The following is a 15,526-nucleotide window of genomic DNA, read 5'->3' on the forward strand; positions in this document are numbered from 1 at the left end:
CAAATTCTTGAAATACAGAAATCCTTCATGGACAAGATAGAAAATCTCTCTCTTGAAAGTGAAATATTAAGGAGGAATCAAAATGAAATGAAACAACTACTGGAACAAGAAACTCTGATAGTGACTAGAAATCATAATGAAATGAAGAGTTCAATAGATCAAATGACAAACACATTAGAGAGCCTTAAAAACAGAATGGGCGAAGCAGAAGAGAGAATATCAGACTTAGAAGACAGAGAACAGGAAAGGAAACAGGCAAACCAAAGAAAAGAAGAAGAAATTAGAAATCTAAAAAATATTGTCGGGAATCTACAGGATACTATTAAAAAACCCAACATTCGGGTTCTAGGAGTTCCTGAAGGCATGGAGAAGGAGAAAGGATTAGAAGGCATTTTCAGTGAGATACTAGCAGAAAATTTCCCAGGTTTGGAGAAGGACAGAGGCATCTTAGTACAGGAAGCTTATAGAACCCCTAATAAACATGACCAAAAGAGATCCTCACCACGACATGTTATAATCAAACTCACCACAGTGAAACATAAAGAAAAGATCCTAAAAGGTGCAAGAGAGAAACGTCAGATCACTCTTAGAGGATCTCCAATTAGACTCACAGCAGACTTCTCATCAGAAACCCTACAAGCTAGAAGGGAATGGCGAGACATAGCCCAGGTACTAAGAGAGAAAAACTGCCAGCCCAGAATACTATATCCTGCAAAGCTCTCATTTGTGAATGAAGGTGAAATTAAGACTTTTCACAGCAAACAGAAACTGAAAGAATTTGTTGCCACTCATCCTGCCCTGCAAAAGATGCTTAAAGATGTGTTACACACAGAAACACAGAAACATGGTCACCAATATGAAAGAAGGTAAAGGAAGGAAACCTCACAGCAAAAGATCACAGGAAGCTCAATTTCTCTTTGACATAGAATTAAACTCTGATGCTCTGTTAAAGCAATGTGTTAAAGTAATCTATTATGTTCTCTTGATGTCTGTTAAATTCTAATTGTTCAAAAACAGCTGAATTTTTATTAAGAGCTATGGGTTATTTAAATATGTGCTTTTTTCAAAAATTTGAATAATCACCTTGTAACAATGATCAAATTTGGTCTATGTTATGTCATGATTTTAAGAAATCTTATTTCAACCAGATATTTTGGATTTTGAGCCTTCTTGGCATTCTTGACAGGCATTCAAAAAATCAAAGTTTCAAACAATCTGGTCTCTAAAATTTCCAGTAAATCCTGGACTTTGGTTTTTCCAGTTTGGGCCCAACTGAAAAAATCGAAGGACCTATGTCTCTCATCTTATAGAGACACCAACTAATCAGGCTATTTGGAGTATATTAGAAGTACTGTCAAGATGTGATGTGGTACCAGACTTTAAGTTTCTATAATGGAAAATGCTATTAATACAAATGTTTGAGAATTAAAAAGTCTAATGATCTTGTGTTACTAGACATGATAGTTATCTTAATGAGAAAGCCCCAGAGGCTTAAAGGGTTAAATACTTGTAAAATCCTACAGGTGCTTTCAAAAATACTGTGAAGTAAGCAAGTGCCTCTTGTTGGTTGATGAGTTTATAATTTTAAACATGGCGACTTAAAGTCTTTTGTCATCCACAGTTATATATGATGTGCTGCTCATAAAACTAAAGCGTTGTTGGTTCTGTGTTTAGCTGTCCTCCTATAGGTTCCTATGGACTTTTTCCAGCCACTTTTATTGTATTCAGTACTTTGGGATGGCTCTGTAAACAGGTGAAGCCAATAATGTATTACAGTACCAACTGAGAGAAAGTATGGTTCACTGAGGTTACTAAAAACAAAAAGCAATTCAAATCAATTGGCAATCTACAAAAAGAGTAAAAGATTTTAAAAGCTATTATTAAAATTGCTATATTGGTCTATTATGCTATATTATATGTGTGTACATATTGTATGTCCACATGGGGAAATTTTATTAAGAGTTTTATTTTAAATGGCTTATAGATAAGATTGTCCATAAATTTAAGCTGCTAAAATCAATCAAAGATACATTTTAATTTGTGGGACCTGAATCTGTGTATCATATGTTTTAGACTTGTTGGTAGAAAGAAACTAAAAACATTTTAGATGGTTGTGCTTAAGATTACTGGTTAAACAAACTACACCATGTTAGATATTTAAGAGGTGTTTTCAAATACATGATTCTTAAAATTTATAGAAGGCATTGGACCTTCTGGTAAATGTTTTCTTAAGTTGTTATCTAATGGTTGAAACGGTTTGCTAAGTATTCATGTGATATTGCTATTGTCAGCAAGCGATCTAGGACTTGCTCCCTCATTTCTCTATTCTAAGCCCAACTTGTTCTTTCATTTCTCTATTCTCTTCAAGGTAGGAAACTAATTCTATTATGAAGGAATCTGTAGGATGCACAATTTAATCTTTAGATCTTATAAAAGAGATGGCTAACATTTTTCTGCAATAGCATAGCCAAAATAAGAACTCAAATAATAATCTCATAGCTAGATTCACTTCGCCATCAGCGAAGTATACAGTAAGTAGAAAAAACCTCCCTTTCAGACCAAAGGGAAAGAAAGTTTTAAAGTGAGAATATAATTTTCCTCATGGGCATTGTCTACCTTAGAAAAACTACTACAGAACATGCCTGTGACTATAGACTTGTAGTTCAGGCCACCGAAGATTAGAGATGGGACACGGGCACTCCCTTGACTTGCATCCTCTGGTCTGCTTTAACACAAACCAGGAGGAAAGGAAAGCTCGGCATCAGAAGCAATGGGTGGCAGGCCTATTACTGGCTGATCTGTACAGTGATCTGCCCTCAAGGAGACCCAACAGGCCAGTCCACTGCAGTGGCTTTCAATGTGGTAAGCCTGGGCTTCAGCAGAAGTCAGCTTGTGAAGAGCCCTGGCAGCTCTGCCAAGAGTTGGATCACTGGAAATGGACCTGCCCTGGAGTCGAAGGATGCCCAGGTCAGAGCCACAGATCTTATTGGCTCTAAGCTGAAAAGCCCTTCACTCAGCCCAACTTCCAAAGTGACCACTGCAGCTGAGGGGATGGTCAAGTAGGGTCAGCAACATTGCAGGCAGAACTGTAAATTTCTTGTTAGAGATGCCCCCTGCCTTTACCTGGCCAGCTCTCCTCCCAGCCCAGCCAAGTCATGAAAGTCAACAGAGTGCCTTCCCCTAGGAGGTTCACACCTCCCTTAGGATATACCCCATGTGAAGAGATAGATAGGTCTGGGCCTCTGAATTTACAAGGCCTAAAGCCCACCAGATTATTATCAAGCCGCTTCTGTCAGGTTCTATTTGCCTCTCAATCAGAAAACTTAATTGTAGCTTAGACAGCACCTTTCTTAGCTCCTCTAATAATGACTCTGTCCTTTGTTCTAGGCCCTGTCTAGTGCACTTGGGCCTCATTCCTTTGTAATCATAACCTCTACTCTACCACCAATGGCTCTACTCCCAACATGTGTGTACTGATGGTCCTCTTCCCCACTTAATGCTGTATAATTGTTCAAACCTGGTAAATGCCACTCTTAGGATCATTGGTTACTATCCTCACTCTGTCTTTTATGACCTTGTCTAAATATGATCAGAGTCGGAAAACTTGGAAGGCTTCCATAGCCTTGGCAACTCATGACGACAGCCTAAGATGGTTACTGGCGCCATAAACTAGAGTGTCAATTTGTTGGGTCAACAACAGGAGCCACTGTGCACTTGCTCCTCATGTGGGATCTCTGTCCTTAATGTGCTGTACATTTTGATTTAATGCTATAACTAGTACTCAAACAGTATGTTTCACTTTGTGTTTCTATGTGGGTGCAAACTGTTGAAATCTTTATACTAAATTGATCTTCTGTATATAAAGAGAATTGAAAATGAATCTTGATGCAAATGGAAGGGGAGAGGGAGCGGGAGGGGGGAGGGTTGCGGGTGGGAGGGAAGTTATGGGGGGGGGGAAGCCATTGTAATCCATAAGCTGTACACTGGAAATTTATATTCATTAAATAAAAGTTAAAAAAAAAAGATACCTGCATATAATAATGAATGGTTAGATTTGAGTACTTGCTCTGCTCCTGATTTTAGCTGCCTGCTTTTGTCTTGTCATTCAGGTGGGAGACTTGAATTGAGTTCCCTGTTCCCAGTTTTGGACTGACCCAATCTTGGCCATTGCAGTTATTTGGCTCGCTCTCTCTCTCTCTCTCTCTCTCCCCCCCCCCCCGCCTCCCTCTCAAAAAAAGCAAGATTTTATCTCTTATGGGAAAGTATATTTTATAGTTAACGTTATGTCTTCACAAAATATCTTGCAAGGAAGGCACATACATAAAAATCATCACATCTTCAAATTTTATACTGTTTTTCAGGGATGTAAAATTATCATTCCTATTTTGCAAAAAATTACAAGGTGTTCAGTGACACTTTTAAAATCAATAGCTGCTGTTATTATGACCAACATTGTAATTTGAATACACTATCTAGAAATTTCCTTTCCAATTTATAACATTGATATGAAAAATGAAATACTCAAGTGACATAAATTAAAAATAAAAAAAAATTAGTCCCCCTCAAACTCTAATGTATCCTTAATCACTTGAAAATTCTTTAAATACCACATGCGAGCTATTCAGAAACTAACAAAGATTATTTGCTTTATAGCTTGAATGCTAAGAAGATATTTAGCTTGTATTGTGAAAATTCATTAAAATCTTTTTTTAAACTTTTTTTTTTATTTAGTAAATATAAATTTCCAAAGTACAGTTTATGGATTACAATGGCTTCCCTCCCATAGTTTCCTTCCCACTCCCACCCCTCCCATCTTCCTCTCCCTCTCCCATTCCATTCACATCAAGATTCATTTTCAATTATCTTTACATACAGAAGATTGATTTAGTATATATTAAGTAAAGATTGCATCAGTTTGCACCCACACAGAAACACAAAGTGTAAAATACTGTTTCAGTACTAGTTATAGCATTACTTCACATTGGACAACACATTAAGGACAGATCCCACATGAGAAGTAAGTACACAGTGACTCCTGATGTTGACTTAACAATTTGACACTCTTTTTTTTTTTTTTGACAGGCAGAGTGGATAGTGAGAGAGAGAGACAGAGAGAAAGGTCTTCCTTTTGCCATTGGTTCACCCTCCAATGGCCGCCGCGGTAGTGCGCTGCGGCCGGCGCACCGCGCTGTTCCGATGGCAGGAGCCAGGGGCTTCTCCTGGTCTCCCATGGGGTGCAGGGCCCAAGGACTTGGGCCATCCTCCACTGCACTCCCTGGCCACAGCAGAGAGCTGGCCTGGAAGAGGGGCAACTGGGACAGGATCGGTGCCCCGACCGGGACTAGAACCCGGTGTGCCCGCACCGCAAGGTGGAGGATTAGCCTAGTGAGCTGCGGCGCCGGCCTAATTTGACACTCTTGTTTATGGCACCAGTAATCTCCCTAGGCTCTAGTCATGAGTTGCCAAGGCTATGGAAGCTTTCTTTTAAAAACTTTTATTTAATGAATATAAATTTCCAGTGTGTACAGCTTATGGATTACAATGGCTTCCCCCTCCCATAACTTCCCTCCCACCCGCAACCCTCCCCTCTCCTGCTCCCTCTCGCCTTTATGGAAGCCTTTTGAGTTTGCTGACTTCGATCTTATTCTGACAGGGTCATAGTCAAAATGGAAGTTCTCTCCTCCCTCCAGAGAAAGGTACCTCCTTCTTTGATGGCCCTGTTCTTTCCACTGGGATCTCTCTCGCAGAGATCTTTCATTTAGGTTTTCTTTCTTTCTTCCTTCCTTCTTCCTTCCTTCCTTCTTCCTTCCTTCCTTCCTTTCTTTCTTTCTTTCTTTCTTTCTTTCTTTCTTTCTTTCTTTCTTTCTTTCCAGAGTTTGTTGGCTTTCCATGCCTAAAATACTCTCATGAGCTCTTGAGCCAGATCTGAATGCCTTAAGGGCTGATTCTGAGGCCAGAGTGCTATTTAGGACATCTGCTATTTTATGAATGTGCTGTGTATCCCGCTTCCCATGATGGATCGTTCTCTCCCTTTTTGATTCTATCAGTTAGTATTAGCAGATACAAGTCTTGTTTGTGTTATCCCTTTGACTCTTAGACCTATCAGTGTGATCAATTGTGAACTGAAATTGATCACTTGGACTAGTGAGATGGCATTGTTACATGCCACCTTGATGGGATTGTATTGGAATCCCCTGGCACGTTTCTAACTCCACCATTTTGGGCAAGTCTGGAAAATTCATTAAAATCATAACATAGCCAGGAATATAAGTGCAATACCAAGTAAAAGTTACCTATTTGCATATTGTAGCCCAATTTTCATATATGAGTTTTACTATTTCAAAAAAATCAGCAATAACTTATTTGAGGTCACCATTCCATGCAGTTCATGGGTATTCCTCAGGCATTCCCATGGCCCAAGTCTTATTGACACAATAATAGTCTTATTTAGCATTGAATAATCATATCAGTGTGTTAATGTCTATATATTGTAAGCTGTGAGGCTGGAAGAGCGACCAACTAACAAAGGAAAATATTGGGGAAGCAATGGGCAATAACATAATTTGTTATGTTTTTATGTATTTACTAAAAGCTGGCAGATAGAGGAAGAACATCAGAGATTTGTAATCCAAGGTATTGTCAAATATGATGTGTTTGACTTATTAGGTAAAAGAGAGATATGTGAAGAGAAATAAGAATTCAGAGAATATATCAGCCATACACTTTACAAAATCCTTGAGAAAATAATCATAGTCTAATTGAAGAATAAATGAACCATAGCATACATTTTACGATGGGGAAAACAAAAAAGCAAGACAACAAAGCAACAGTCCTAAGCAGCAATACATGTCCTTCCTTCCCTTTTTTCCTTCCTGCCTCCTTCCCTCCTTCCTTCATTCTTTCTCTTTTCATTCTCCCTCTCTTCCTTTCTTTTTTCTATTTATACCTCCATCTGAATACAAATATGATATCTCAAGATGCGATCCCACCAGTCCTATGTATGTCTCTTGAAACAGAGAGGATATGGTGTAAGAAAATTTCTAACATGTACGGTACTAACTCTGGAGTTGGCGATTGTGGGAGAAATGGATAGTAGAAGCACTCCAAGTTCATATCAGGATGGTGAGTGGTGAATGATGGGTGAAGAAGTTAGAGTTCTCTGTTTCTCATTTTATTGGAGTTGAGGAAGAAGGAGAGGTGAAGTAGAACTTTCTACTGAGGAAAATAGTTTTTAGAGACAGAGTTGACAGAGACTGTAGAATAGTGTACAGATGAAACATAAACTAAAACCTCATTTACACAGTATTAAAGGCTGAAATAAAAGATTAAACAAAGAGATATGAGAGAAATTCAAACAAAAAGAAAGAAGGAAAGTGCAGTGAAATTTTGTAGCTTTTTTTTTTTTTGGTCCAGTCACATAAAGATAAGACCAAACAGAAGATATTTATATTAGGATTATATGTTGAGTTGGGTCAGCATGACCTGCAAAGCAAGAGGTCTGTTACTGTCTAAAAGTCAAAACAACCACAACCCTGACACAATCTGGGTAGTATTCCAACGAATATTTGACCACTCAAGAGTTATGTTCTTAGAACATATATCACCTTGTTATATAAATGCATGCTAGTCAAGCAGTATAAAGACTTACATGGAAACTCTCTAAGAAAATAACTTTCCACAATGCGTTCTTTGGACTTTCTTAACAGGACCCAGAATATATATTTTATGACATGAATGTAAATTTTTAATGCAGAAAATGATCCTATTAATTTAGAAAGTTTAAACAGAATTAAATGCACTGAAGAGATACATTATATAGCAATAAAAGGAACAATTTATGAAAAGAATTTTACATTTATTAATCTGCTTGCACTAAATAACATGGCAGCTAACTTCACAAGCAACATTTTTATGAATAGAGGCAAAATTAAAATTAGAAAACAATAAAACTCATGGGAGACAAAATATTCCTGCTTCAGAACTAGTATATATAGTTTAAAAACAAGCCACAAAGAAAGAATGATATCATCAATTAGCTTTATGTATTAGAAAATAAATTTTAGCAGAATTAAATAGAATTATTTAATAGAAAATAAAATAGTTGCAACTTCCATCCTTCTAAGGAAGAATCTTTTTTGCCTATGTCCATGGAACATTTGCCATAAAGGTTTTGCACTTACTCTGACTTGGTATCGGAAAATGTCAACAATAATTAAAGTAAACTTTGAAGTTTAGAGTCTCCAATTACATTCAATGACAGAAAAATAATAGAGAATGGGCCAAAAATTTTAATCTCCTTGAAAAAAAAGTTATACCTTTAGGTAAATCAAAGAAAAATTGAGAGAGAAGTTTTAGATTATATTGAAAACATTGGCAAGGAGGATATTTTTGTACAGAAAAGTTTTTTTTTTTTGATTAGGATTTATTTTACTAATTTGGAGGATAAAGATACAAAGGTAGAAAGGGAGAGACAGAGACAGAGAGAGATCTTCTACCCGCTGATTCACTCCCCTAATGGCCCCAGTGGCCATGGCTGGGCCAAGCTGAAGCCACGACCCAGGTTCTCCATCCTGGTCTCCTGCTTTGGGGCCAGGGGCCCAAGCACTTGGGCCATCTTTCATTGCTTTCCCAGGTCCATTAGTGGGGAGCTGAATCAGAAATCAAGCAGGCAAGATTTGAGCTGGAGCCAATAAGGGATCCAGGCATTGAAGATGGTTGTTTAACCTGCTATGTTAAAACATGGGCCCCAGATTTTTGCTTTTAATTGAAAATTTACATGGAATAATGATTCCATTCAAGAAAGAAAAAAGCAAAATAAAGCAAAAAGGATGAGTTATAAGAAATAAAACCTGAAATTAATAAACAAAAATTAGGAAAAAGGATAAACATCCATAATCCACCATAACATAGATGACTATCTTACATCCCTGAGTAAGGGAAAGAATGACAAATAGTAAAGATTAACAATGTGAAAAGAAACATAATCACACGTAGAGAAAAGTTCAAAAATTATAAAAGTAACATGAATGTATTACAAGGTAACAAATTAAAAAAACCTATAAAATATTGTTTCACAGGAAAATAAAAGTTAGCAGGAAGGATTATTATAAATTTATCATTAAAAAGTATTATGATATGATGTTTTTATAACCCAGATTCAGCTAATCTTTAGAATAATAATCATAAATATTTAAGATGCTAAAGAAATCTTTTCAAATGATTTAAAAATCTCTATATATATGAAATACAAGAAACTAGTATAACTTAAACAAAATTTAAAAGATTTATTTATTTTGAAAGCCAGAGTTAGAGAGAGAGAATTTTCCATCCATTGGCTCCCTCCCTAGATAACTGCTATGGCCAAAGCTAAGCCAGGTCGAAGTAGCTTCATCTGGGTCTCCCACGTGGTTGCAGGGGCCCAAGAACTTTACCAGCTGCATTAGCAGGGCACTGTTTGGAAGTGTAGCTGCCAGGATTCAAAGGGGTGCCCATATGGAATGCTGGCCTTGCAGACAGTGTCCTTACCTGCTATACCACAACACTAGCCCCCTCTACTGCATTTTATCTAGTCAAAGTAACTCTGTAGCAAAACCTACCAAAGTTAAACAACATATAAAATAGTGGATCATTCTAAGCAATATAGAGGATAGTTTTTTAAAAGATGTATTTATTTGAGAGAGAGAGAGAGAAACTTCTACCCATTGGTTCTTTCCTCAGATGGCACTGGGCCAGGCCAAAGCCAGGAACCTAATAGCTTACAGGTCTCCCGTGTGGATGGTAGGAACCTGAACACTTGGATATCTTCTGCTGTTTTCCCCAGGCCATTAGCAGGGAGCTGGATTGGAAGTGGTGTTCATATGGGACTGGTGTCCATATAGGATGCCCATGTCACAGGTGGTTGCTTCAGCCATTATGCCACAACACTGGCTCCAAATAATTCTTAATAAACATAGTCAAAGAATATCTGAAATGTATCAGAAGAACAATTTTCTGTTCAGAGCAAACTTTCTCCTCAGATTTTCAGTTGATTAGAAAATCTATCAATGTAATCCAAAAAATTTTTCTCTTTGTCATCATTGGAAAAATATAAAACATAGAAGAATAAATTGAATAAGAAAAGTACCTATATAGAGAAAACTATTTATCTTTCAGAAAAAAAAATCAAACAAGATTTGAACAAATAAAGCATACCATGGTGGATAGGAATACTTCGTCAGACAAATACTAAGTGTATATGTTTAATAGACATAAATATGATGCACTAAAATTAAAATTTTTGGGGTGGTTTTTAGTCAAAGAAGGGTAAAGTTCATACTGAAACCTGAATACTCTAGCATAGTTAAGAAATCATGCAAAGGGAGCTTAGTGAGAGATCTTTTCTTACTGAATATTAGTGTATAAAATGATTTAAAAACAAGGAGAAATGGAATTAAAAGATAGTTTTGATGCAAACAATCAGCATTTACCTATTGTTTTTCCATAATAAGCAATTTCATGAACTTTTTAAAATTTTGTTTTATTTTTTCTTTTTTTAAAAAATTTTTATTTAATAAATATAAATTTCAAAAGTACAACTTTTGGATTATAGTGGTTTTCCCCCCATAAACACCCTCCCACCTGCAAACCATCCCATCTTCTACTCCCTCTCCCATCCCATTCTTCATCAAGATTCATATTCAGTTATCTTTATATACAGAAGATCAACTTAGTATATACTAAGTAAAGATTTCAACAGATTGCACCCACACAGACACACAATGTATAAAGTATTGTTTGAATACTGGTTTTACCATTAATTTGCATAGTACAACACATTAAGGACAGAGATCCTACATGGGGAGCAAGTGCACAGTGACTCCTGTTGTTGATTTAACAATTGGCACTCTTATTTATGACGTCAGTAATCACCCGAGGCTCTTGTCATGAGCTGCCAAGGCTATGGAAGCCTCTTGAGTTCGCCGACTCTGATCTTATTTAGACAAGGGCATTGTCAAAGTGGAAGTTCTTTCCTCCAGATTTTGAAAGGTACCTCCTTCTTTGATGGCCCTGTTCTTTCCACTGGGATCTCACTCACAGAGATTTTTCAATTAGGTCATTTTTTGCCACAGTGTCTTGGCTTTCCATTTCATGAACCTTTTGAAGATTCTTTTCCTATAATGCAACTGCTGCATTGTAGGGAACCAGACCGGAGGAACCGTGCCCCTAAGATGGCGCCGACTCCCTGCTTCCGGGTTCTTCCTCATCTCAGGGAGTTCCCGCTCTTGCTCGCTCCTTCCCGCCTTAGATTTCCCGCTCTAGCTCGCTCCTTCCCGCCTTGCCACGAGATTGTCCTATCCCCGCGCTTCTAGCCTATCACCTGATTTGTGACGTGTATTGTGCATATAAACCCTTGCTACGCGGGTGTAAGGGAAGTTCCTGCCCAGAAGAGATCGAAGCTGGATCTCCTGCTTGCCGAGCAATAAAGGAACCCCGTGCAAAGTGTTCGGTCTCTGTCTCTTGCTGGACGAGGACGGCGCCGAGCAGCTGGTGGCCCGTACGGGGAACTTCCTCTACGTTGCCCGGTAAGTAGAAGGTAAGCGAGGTCAGTCTTACCGTCTGGGCCCCGCGAGTGAGGTATATCTCGTGGTTGGAGGGTGGACGCACCCTAAGATAGCGGACGTGTTTCCCCGCTTTAAACTGAAAGAATAGCAGACTTGTTCCCCCGCTTTAAACTGAAAATAAGATAGCGGACGTGTCTTCCCGCTTTAAACTGAAAATGGGAAATTCATCTAGCCATTCAATGTTGCTTAATCCGTTAAAAGCATTATTGCGTAGCAAAGGGATTAAGGTTTCTAAGACCACACTTGTCAGGTTCCTTGGAAGTGTTGATTTCTTTGCGCCGTGGCTCACCCACGAGGGCCAAATAACTCTTGAGTCTTGGGAGAAATTAGGAAAGGATCTCCGGCGCACAGTTAACGATCCCCAGGAACCCGATATCGACCCCGTTGTTCTCCCCTTATGGGAACTACTGCGGGCGTGCCTCCAAGAGGAGAGGTCGGTGGGAGCGGACCGCCCGACTCTTACGGCGGTTCGCGAGGCTCTCGAGGAAGTTCGTTCTCAGAGCTCGGACGGCGCCCGGGACCTCATACAATTTAAGGACACGGGATGCCAGACTTCCTCACTGGCCTCAGGCTCCGAATGTGGCTCCGCCTCCTCTGAGTCTGAGGGGGAAGGGGACGGCGATCCTAAATCCCCGCCTCCTACGTATGCGCAGCTGCGGCAAAAGTTAAAAGATGCCTGTTTACGCCCTCTAGTGCCTACGGCTCCTCCTATCGATGTCGTGCCCGCCCATCAGATTAAAGACGCAGCGCCTCCTACTGGCGGTCATGTAGGCGTGCCTCAGCCCCATCTAACACCCGTGCCGCCATGGCCATTAAACGTCCCAAATGTGCCACCTTTTTCAGGCAGACAGTTTCATCAACAAGCCTGGAAACAGTTGCGAACTGGCGCTCCCGCTGCCCCCGCTCAGGCTTACCCTGTTTTGGCTTTGGGCACGCGAGAGGCCCGGCACGAACCATTGGACATGACAGTATTAAAACAACTTAAGGCTGCGGTCCATGACTATGGACCCACAGCCCCATTCACATTGTCACTCCTTGAATCAGTCGGCCAGTCCATTTTAACACCTAGCGACTGGACCCAATTGGCTCGGGCCTGTTTAAGTCCAGGCGGCTTTCTTTTGTGGCAATCTATGAATACAGAGTGCTGTCATGACCAGGCAGATGAAAATGCTGAGGACGGCCACCCTACGTGGAATGCTGATATGCTTTTAGGGCGTGGACCTTATCAGGCTGACCAGACCCAATTCCCTAGACAAGTATACAGGCAAATTTCCAACTGTGCCCAACGTGCGTGGAGGCAGGCGTCCAATCCAAGTGACTCAGCTAGCCACCTCACCAAGATCGTTCAGGGCACGGCCGAACCCTTCGCTGATTTTGTCGCTCGCATACTTGAGGCTGCGTCGCGTATTTTCCCTTCCGAGGTTGACGTTCAGCCACTGGTCAAACAAATTATTTTTGAGCAGGCTAATAAAGAGTGCAAAAACATTCTTCGACAATATAGACATAAATCTCTGGACTCCTGGTTAAAATACTGCAGAGATACCGGTGGGCCACTTACTAATGCGGGCCTAGCTGCGATGCTGGCAAAAGTCAAAGAAAACAGTCCAAAATCTAAATCGACCCGACCCCCCATATCTTCAGGACTTTGCTTCCAATGTCATCAACCGGGTCACAGAAAACGCGATTGCCCCAATCTCAGCCATGGGTATTCCACGGCACAGCCTTCAGGCATAGAGCCTTGTCGCCGTTGCCGCAAGGGCCCTCATAGGGCAGAGGTATGCCGTTCTGCTTTCGATATCGATGGCAACCCACTTACAGGTAGCGCCCAGGGGCCAAAAAACGGCCAGAGGGGGCTCCCCAACCCAGCGAGGAGCCCCCAAAATCAAATCTACTCTCAGGTTCCACCTCCCGTGTCTGCGCTACACCCAGTGCACCCTCAGCCCGTGCCACTCACGGGTCCGCAGGCCTGGACCTCCGCGCCACCTCCCCTCTCCTCTTAACTCCGGAGATGGGGGTACAATTAGTGGAGAGCGACTGCTCCGGTCCTCTGCCCCCGGATTCGGTTGGATTAGTGTTGGGTCGGTCCTCCGCCGCCCTCCGAGGGCTAGCTGTGATCCCCGGGGTAGTTGACTCTGATTTCACTGGTAAAGTAAAGATCATGGTTCAGGCCCCTCAGGGACCTTTAGTAATCAATCCTGGAGACCGTATCGCACAAATGTTATTACTGCCCAGTCTTCACTCTTTAATCCCAGCTAAAAACCACGTTCGCGGCGCTGGTAACTTTGGGTCCTCTGGCATTAATTTTACCGGCTTACATATGCTTTTAAATGAACGTCCCACTTTAGTGTTGCAGATTAATGGCAAGGACATTAAGGGACTTTTAGACACAGGAGCCGACAAATCCATTATAGCAACAAAGGACTGGCCTAGTACATGGCCTACAAATGTGGCGGAACAAACCTTGCAAGGACTTGGTTTTGCTCATTTCCCAAAAATCAGTGCAGCCTTGTTGTCATGGCAGGATAGCGAGGGTCATAGAGGACAGTTTTCTCCATTCATTTTACCTCTACCCATTTCCCTTTGGGGGAGAGACGTCCTGGCCGAAATGGATGTTGCTTTGGTCACCACTTCCCCTGCAGTACGATCTATGCTACAAAATATGGGTTACGTCCCAGGCAAGGGACTCGGTGTCCAGCTCCAGGGCCACCCTTCCCCCATTGAACCAAAACAAAGACCAAGTAAAGTTGGCCTGGGTTTTTCCTAGGGGTCACTGTTTCGCCTCCTAAACCAGTGGAGCCTTTACCCATCTCGTGGCTAACGGACGTACCCGTCTGGGTTCCACAGTGGCCCCTATCTCAGGAGAAACTGGAGGCAGTCAACACTCTGGTCTTGGAGCAGGTCAACGCTGGTCATTTGATCCCATCCACCTCTCCATGGAATACGCCTATTTTTGCCATCCGCAAAAAATTAGGTCAATGGAGACTCTTACATGATCTTAGGGCAGTCAACGCACAGATGCAGCCTATGGGCCCTGTGCAACGTGGTCTTCCTCTGCTTTCGGCACTTCCCAACCAATGGCCTGTTATTGTAATAGATCTTAAGGATTGTTTCTTTTCCATTCCATTGGACAAAAAGGATACCCCACGTTTTGCTTTTACTGTCCCCACCCAGAACCAGGAACAACCGGACAAGCGTTGGGAGTGGACAGTCTTGCCTCAGGGTATGACTAATAGCCCCACCATGTGTCAAGTCTATGTAGCCCAAGTACTAAAACCTCTTAGAGACCGATATTCCGACTGCAGGTGCCTACATTATATGGACGACCTACTGTGTGCAGCCCCCACAGCAGAGAGGCTCCTGGCCTTATACAGTACACTCCAACAAGTGCTGGAAGGGGCAGGGCTGCATATTGCACCTAATAAGGTGCAATTGTCGTCTGTAGTTTCTTATCTTGGGGCTATAGTCGCCCCTACTCAAATTAGACCTCAAAAAATTCAAATAAAAATCAATGCTATCTCCACTCTAAATGACTTACAAAAACTTTTAGGGGATATCAATTGGATTAGGCCCTACCTTAACATTCCTAATGCTGCATTGCAGCCCCTCTTTAATATACTTAAAGGAGACCCGGATCTTGCTTCCCCCCGAACCTTCACCTCTGAGGCCAAACAAGCACTGTCAATTGTCAACGATGCCCTTAGTAAAGCTGCCCTAAAACGTTGGGACCCTGCGGGAGACCTTACTCTTTGGGTCCTCGACACCCTTAAACAGCCCACCGCGGTCCTATGGCAGGATGGGCCTCTCCTCTGGATCCATCCCTCAATGTCATCTACTAGATCTATTAGTTACTATCCCGTGGCAGTGGCGGAGATAACTCTCCTAGCCATTCAGAGGGCTATCCAACATTTTGGACGCGAACCATCCAC

The 15,526-nt window shown here is 41.3% G+C and overlaps 1 pseudogene; it reads right to left on the minus strand.

Moving 5' to 3' along the window:
• Window positions 1-4,289: 4,289 nt before the first annotated feature.
• The window catches only part of LOC133750398 (nucleophosmin-like), a 79,922-nt pseudogene continuing 68,685 nt past the window's right edge, over window positions 4,290-15,526 (minus strand).

The sequence above is a fragment of the Lepus europaeus genome, chromosome 2 (genome assembly GCF_033115175.1).
Source record: "Lepus europaeus isolate LE1 chromosome 2, mLepTim1.pri, whole genome shotgun sequence".
NCBI classification, from domain to species: Eukaryota; Metazoa; Chordata; class Mammalia; order Lagomorpha; family Leporidae; genus Lepus; species Lepus europaeus.